Below are 870 nucleotides of genomic sequence, written 5' to 3'. Positions count from 1 at the left end.
CCCACCCTCCCGCGGCCCCTCCCTGGCGCCGCCACCCCCGGCCCCGGGGACCCTCGGGGGCGTCCACAGCCCCCCCAGCCCCCACGATGGAGCTGTGGGACACAAGGGAGGGAGAATCCCTCAGGATGAGGGCAGGCACAGCCCCAGCCACCCCCGGCCTCCTGCGGGACACAAACCCCCCCTGACTGGACCCATCTTTTCCCAAAATCTCCATCTGCCGTGTCCCCGTGACTCTGGGAAGGGGCTGCGGGGACGGAGGCGATTCCCGGCCGCACACACGTGTGCACACAGACGCCACACACACCCGCACCCACGTGTGTCCCTTGTGTCCCCTCCTCCCTCCCCGGCGCAGCCGAGCTCGCCCGGCGTGACGGGAGCCGCCCCAGAGGTGACTTTATCGCTGACAAGCCGGTCCCAGCCCCGGTCAATGGTGTGTGTTTACACTGCAGGTGACATTATCTGCCCTCCGCGCAGGGCAGGACCCTGCCTGCCAAATTCCCTTCAGCTTTCAAGTTTTATCTAAACAAGGATTTCGGAGTGGGAAGGCAGCGAAGCGCTCGGGAACGAGCAGCCCCGGCGAGCCCGGATATTTGGCTTTGTGGGGAGCCGGGCTTTGTCTGCTCTTGGCGGCGAGGTTTTCCAGCCCCCCCGGCAAGAGAGGATGAGAGGATTCAACCCTGCACCCCTCTGGCACCGGGGCTCTGCGGTGGTGGCCACAAGGATCAGCAGCCAGCAGCACTGGGAAGCACCGGGATGCACCGGGATGGGGCTGGAGCAGCACGGCCTGGTGGGAGATGTCCCTGCTCGTGGCACGGGGATGGATGAGACCTTTGGGGTCCCTTCCCCGCCCAGACCATTCCAAGAACCAGT

General features: G+C 66.1%; 1 protein-coding gene across 1 annotated transcript in view; it reads right to left on the bottom strand.

The window, feature by feature from the left end:
- The window catches only part of TLE3 (transducin like enhancer of split 3), a 44,743-nt gene that overhangs the window by 32,912 nt on the left and 10,961 nt on the right, over window positions 1-870 (bottom strand).

The sequence above is a fragment of the Corvus brachyrhynchos genome, unplaced genomic scaffold, assembly GCF_000691975.1.
Source record: "Corvus brachyrhynchos isolate BGI_N302 unplaced genomic scaffold, ASM69197v1 scaffold200, whole genome shotgun sequence".
NCBI lineage: Eukaryota > Metazoa > Chordata > Aves > Passeriformes > Corvidae > Corvus > Corvus brachyrhynchos.
The sequence above is the reverse complement of the archived record's forward strand: the minus strand, read 5'-3'. Positions and strand labels throughout refer to the sequence as shown.